Below are 6,096 nucleotides of genomic sequence, written 5' to 3' on the forward strand. Positions count from 1 at the left end.
CTTGTATTACTTAAACATGAATTATCAATTTAATGATTGATCCCTGGCCAAGTTTTGCTTTTATAGATAGTTGTTGCTTTGTTTTTTATTTTTAAATGTTCTTATTATTTAAACTGTCCAATTTTAAAATTCATTTATTGTGGTCAAAATGGCTGTGTTGCAGTCCTGATTGCCAATAATCCACTAATTAACCTTGGCAGACTTGCTTGCACATTCTTTCTGGTTCCCCAAAGATACTTTTATTCTTTAAGTCATGATTCTGTTATCCTTGATCTTGGGTGGCCTCACTCAGTCTGCCATGTCTTGGAATGGGGCTAGTATTCCCAGCCAGAGACTGAGGCCGAGTCTTGGTGGTGAGAGCACTAAACCTAACCACTAGACCAGTGGTCAGTGACAAGGCCCTGGCCCTTCAGCTTTGCAGAAAAGAATTCCCACAAAGATAGAAAGTAGTGAAGCAAGTAACATATATATTAGGAGGAAAAAGAGAACAGTACGTGTGGATAGGAACTTCTCAGGTGGCACTAATGGTAAAGAACATGCCGGCCAATGCAGGAGACGAAAGAGATATGGGTTTGATTCTTGGGTTGGGAAGATCCCCTGGAGGAGGGCATGGCAACTCACTCCAGTATTCTTGCCTGGAGAATCTCCTGGACAGAGGAGCCTGGTGGGCTACAGTCCATGGGGGTCGCACAGAGTCAGACATAACTGAAGCGACTTCGTACACATGTGTGCATGCACATGTAGAAAGACGCATGGGCAGACTCAGAGGGAGAATTGCTGAGTCACACCTTTGTGACAGTTTGAATTACTTTAAGGGGCATTCCTTCCAGTTTCCTTTGACCGATCATTTTGATTTGAATGATTCTGAGTCTGTATTGGGTATATCTCAGGATCCTCTGATATGTTCATACTCATCTGTTAGCCAAGACAGATTCTACTGCAAAAGCCTATGGGTAGAACATTCCTTGGCATCAATCCCCTTTGATCCCCAAGGAACCTGTCTGCACATGTGTTGTCGGGGAGGTCTCCTCACCTTGAGAATGATAAATATGAGGTATGGGCAGGGCCCAGCCTCCTCTCTTAATTGTGCTGCTATTCTCATCTTGGAGCTTTGATCCACAGCAAATCTCCAGTTGCTTTACCCTGGGGGGCATCTACCTCCTGCTTCATTCTCAGTGCATTAAATTACACATCTTAATAAGATCTGCCTTATCCCCAATAACCTGGGTTACCCATTCTTGCTTACCAGTTGCTTTCTTCTTTCTACATTTTAATACATGGTTCAAACACCATTTTAGCAGGAACAAAAGAAGATGAGAAAAAAATAAGAAAATTTCCTTGAAGTGCCCACTATCATTGTATATCACCTTTTTTACATGTCTTGGAATTTCTTCACCAGGTTTTCATATATGCATGCACATAATTTTACATGGAGAAGGCAATGGCACCCCACTCCAGTACTCTTGCCTGGAAAATCCCATGGACAGAGGAGCCTGGTACACTCCATGGGGTTGCGAAGAGTCGGACATGACTGAGCGACTTCACTTTCACTTTTCACTTTCTTGCACTGGAGAAGGAAATTGATAGATATACTCAGAGTTTTAGTAGAATTCATTTTGCCCTTCACTTCATATTATATTCTAAGCATCCTCTGTGTTTCTGGGAAGTGTATTCACTTAACCATATCTCTAACATGGACTTCTTGTTTAGTCGCTCAGTCGTGCCTGACTTTTTGTGACTACATGAACTGTAGCCCTCCAGGCTCCTCTGTCCATGGGATTCTCCAGGCAAGAATACTGGAGTGGGTTGTCATTTCCTTTTCCAGGGCATCTTCCCAACCCAGGGATCAAACCTGAGTCTCCTGCACTAACATACAGATTCTTTACTGCTGAGGCACCAGAGAAGCCCCAATATGGGCTTCTACGAGTCAGTTAATATAAAAGTCATAGTTACCTTTTTAAAAGGCTACAGTATCTGCATAGCAAGAAAGTGAAAGTGAAGTCGCTCAGTCATGTCCGACTCTTTGTGACCCCATGGACTGTAGCCCACCAGGTTCCTCCATCCATGGGATTCTCCAGGCAAGAATACTGGAGTGGGTTGCCATTTCCTTCTCCAATGTCTGCGTAGGATGCCATGAAGAACTGAAGCATATGCTTTTATTGAATGTTTAGGTTTTCAATGTTCTGTGTTATAAGTAAAGCTTTAAAGTAAGTCTTCCTGCATCCAGCTTTTTTCTTGTCTTCTTTTAAAATTTCTTTTATTTATTTTATTTTTTGGGCTCACTACAAGCCATGTGGGATCTTAGTTCCCCAACAAAGGATCAAACCTGTGGCCCCTGCAATGAAGTGCAGATTCCAAACCACTGACCTCCAGGAAAGTCCCCAGTCCCTTTCTTATATTGACAGTTCCCTATTTCACATCCTGATTGGGTAAATTTTGATGAGTATCTTTGTGGAGTTTCTCTGGTTATAGTAGCACCAGGTGAGAATTCCAGCTCATTTGCTTCCTAGTCCTATGACACTGAACAAGCGTTTTCAGAACCTGTTCTCACACCCATACAATGTTGATATTAATTTCTGCTTTCCACACTTATTGTGAAGATAAAGTATGATTGATTATGAAAGCATATAACCTGAAAACTAGTGTGGAGTAGATACTTATTAGAATCTGATTGGTGCTTTTCTGCCAAATTACATCTCAAGAAACACAGACATCTCTACCACTACCAGTATTGTGTGAGAGTACTCATGTCACTAAAATCTCACAAATATTATTTATATGTTTTATATTTTGAAGATTGATGAGGTGTCCACTGTTGCTTAGTTCTGTGATTTTTGAGTAACTTTAAAATCAAAATATAATTTATATACAGCAATGCAAAAGTCAGAAATGTGTAGTCCAATGAATTTTTATAAAGTATATATAAACAAAAAACAATAGAATATTATTATCTGAATCATATTAGCCCCGACATACCTCATGACCAAAGGTAACCGACATTCTAACTTCTATTGGTATAGATGAATTTTGTTAGTTTTTGAAGTTTTTACAAATGGCTTCATATAGTAAGTTCTTCTGTTTTACATTAGATCGCTCACTATGTTTATGAAATCCAGGTTGCAAATATCCTTCCTTGTGTGTGCTCAGTCATGTCCGACTCTTTGTGGCCCCATGACTACAGCCCACCAGGCTCCTCTGTCTATGGGATTTCTCAGGCAGCAATAATGGAGTGGGTTGCCATTTCCTCTTCCAGGAGATCTTCCTGTTTCTGGGATCGAACTCAAGTTTTCTGAGCCTCCTGCTGTGCCGGTGGATTCTTTACAACTGAGTCACCAGGGAAGCCCTGTAGTTCATTTATTCGGCAGTCTAAATAGATCACATTTTATTGATCCATTCCAGTATTGATAAACTTGGAGAAGCTTCCAATTTTGGCTTTTATAAATAACCCTGCCGTGAACATTTTGGTACATGTCTTAAGATGTATACATAATATGAATTTTTTGGGGGGCTATTCCTGAGAGTGGAATTTCTGGGTCATATAGAATGCAATTGTTTGGCTTTGATAGTTACTGCCAAACAGTTCCCCAAATGGCTGTGATTATATCCCCACCAGATGCTTGAGAAGTCCAGTTGCTCCTGACCAACGCTGGCACTATGCAGTTTCGACCTTTTTCATCACAGATATTCTTATGCTGTAGCACCTCTAGCAGACGGGTAGTGGTTTTTCATAGTGGTTTTAAAATTCAAATTAAAACCACTGACATTTTAATGATGGTTTAAAATATCCTGACGTTGAACAGTGACGAACACTTTTTCACGTGCTTATTGGCTGTTCCAATACCTTCTTACAAGAAGTATCTGTTCAAAGTTTTTACCCTTTTTTTTTCCCCTTTTGAATTTTTTCCTTTTCCTTTTTTTAAAAAAACAAATTCATCATTTTCCAGATGCAACTTCTTTTCAAATATGTATATTGAAAATATCTTCCCCTAACCTGAGGTTTGTCCTTTCATTTTCCTAATGATCTATTATGATAATCAGAAGTTCTTAATTTTAATGCAATCTAATTTATTATTTTTTAGCACTTTTTTTGTGCTCTAAAAAACTTTGCCTATCAATGCCATCTGATTAAAAGGATTGCTGATTTATCTACAAGTCATCTTTAATTTTTGTGAAGGAAGAATGGTCAAGTTTGAGTAATTTCCCCATATGGACATCTAATCAAATAAGTGTGATTTCTTGAACACCAGTTCAGCAATATTATGTCATCTTGGTTATAAATCAACTGATCACATGTGTGTTTGGTCTGTTTCTGGACTCTTTAATATATCCATTTGAATCTTCCATTTTCAATTTCTACTTGAAATAGTGGGATTTTGACTGATAGTGTACTAAATCTACAGGTCAGTTAGTACAAATTGACTTTTTTTTATAACACTGACTTTTCTAATCCATTGCAATGTTATAGTCTCCTTATTTAATGTCAATAACATATTGTAGTTTTTGTTGTTGTTATTGTTTAGTCACTAAGTCATGTCCAACTCTTTTGTGATCCCATGGACTGTAGTCTGTCAGGCTCCTTTGTCCATGAGATTTCCCAGGTAAGAGGACTGGAGAGGGTTGGCATTTCCTTTTCCAGGGGATCTCCCCCGCCCTCCAGCCCCCACCGCCCCCACCCAGGGATCAAACTGGAATCTCCTGCATTGGCAGGCAGATTCTTTACCACTGAACCACCAGGAAAGCCCCATTGTAGTTTTTAGGTAGATGTTTCATGCATCTCCTTTGTTAAATTAGCACATGTGTTTATATTTGTCCCCAGTGAGAGATTTGGTTTCATATAAGCTCTTTCATCATAGATAGAAGTCACAGTCCGGTTGCCAGTTTTTTTTTTTTTTTTTTTTTTTTAAATTACAAGAAAATTTAAATACTTTCCATATGAGGTTTTTATAAAAAAGGGTGAGTGATTTGCCTGAAGATCACACTGCCTCCAAGTTGAGAATTTGGATCAGAACTCAGTATTTTTCCAGAGTCCACACTTTCAATAGGGCTTCCCAGGTGGCTCTGGTGGTAAAGAACCTGCCTGCCAATACAGGAGACGTAAGAAATATGGGTTTCATCCCTGGGTTGGGAAGAGTCCCTGGAGAAGAGCATGGCAACCCACTCTAGTATTTTTGCTTGAGAACCCCAAGGACAGAGGAGACTGGTGAGCTACAGTCCATGGAATTGCAGAGTCAGACATGCCTGAGTGACTGAGCACCATACTCTCAATGAATGTGAGTATGGAGAGGATGGAGCTGATAGGTGAACATGGGACGTTGGGATCAGTGGTCCATTTACAGGTAATTTTCCTGCTGCATGTGTTATGAGAGGGAGTTAAGCTGGGGTTTTCAGAAGGTAAGCTCATTTCTCTTATTGCTGCTGCTGCAAAAATGTTTCGTTTTTCAATGACCTTCTGGTATTTTAAAGAGGCTTGTGGGAAGGAGCATCTTGGCACCCCTGCTATCTTCTCCTGGATACAAATTGAAACCTTATTCAAAGCCAAGCATAATTATGAAGAAAAATCTTCTGCCAAAAGTGGAAAATGCATTCCCTATAAAAGATGTTGGGGTTATCTGAGAATAGATAATGGAGTGTTGAGTGTATTATGTCATTTTTGTTCTAAACTTTGATTTGGGTTTAGTGAACATAACCTTAAATACAACAGCCAGACACTTTTCTATTGCTGAAAAAATGTTTAAGTTGAACAAGAAGTCAGGACACTCCCATCCCAGGAAGCTTTCCATCTTAGCTCTGCTTTGTCCAAGACAATTCTACAACCTTGGCTGAGTACTCAGTGAACTTCTAGATTATGTCCTTTTACTGAACAGAGCTTCCAAAGTAATGTAGGCAAAATGAACTAGTTTTATAAGAGACACAGCTTCTGTGACAGGGCTAGAGTCAAAGGCATTATAATATAGAGGATGGGGCTTCCCTGGTGGCTCAGCGGTAATGAATCCTCCTGCAGGAGACACAGGTTCAATCCCTGGATAAGGAAGATGCCCTGGAGAAGGAAATAGCAGCCCATTCCAGTATTCTTGCCTGGGAAATCTCATGAACAGA

This window comes from Muntiacus reevesi, chromosome 15 (genome assembly GCF_963930625.1).
Source record: "Muntiacus reevesi chromosome 15, mMunRee1.1, whole genome shotgun sequence".
Classification (NCBI taxonomy): Eukaryota; Metazoa; Chordata; class Mammalia; order Artiodactyla; family Cervidae; genus Muntiacus; species Muntiacus reevesi.